The following is a 213-nucleotide window of genomic DNA, read 5'->3' on the forward strand; positions in this document are numbered from 1 at the left end:
CTTTTTTATATCTTTTCTTATCAAGCGAGAAAAATCCCCCACATAAAGGAAGGGACTCCCCAGCTGGTGATATCTGAACGGTAATTCCATCTCGCTCATTACAAAAGTGTGTAACCCTGTAGTCACTGTAGCATGTATAAATTTCCTGTTATTTCCTGTTATATAACCTCCGTTATATCTATAATCTTTTGTTCGTGGTAATTGGTTGAAAGT

At 36.6% G+C, this 213-nt stretch overlaps 1 protein-coding gene across 1 annotated transcript in view; it reads left to right on the forward strand.

The window, feature by feature from the left end:
• Nucleotides 1-213, forward strand: part of LOC119589040 (phenoloxidase-activating factor 2-like) — a 7,658-nt gene that overhangs the window by 830 nt on the left and 6,615 nt on the right. The window lies entirely within an intron of this gene.

This window comes from Penaeus monodon, chromosome 25 (genome assembly GCF_015228065.2).
Source record: "Penaeus monodon isolate SGIC_2016 chromosome 25, NSTDA_Pmon_1, whole genome shotgun sequence".
Taxonomy (NCBI): Eukaryota; Metazoa; Arthropoda; class Malacostraca; order Decapoda; family Penaeidae; genus Penaeus; species Penaeus monodon.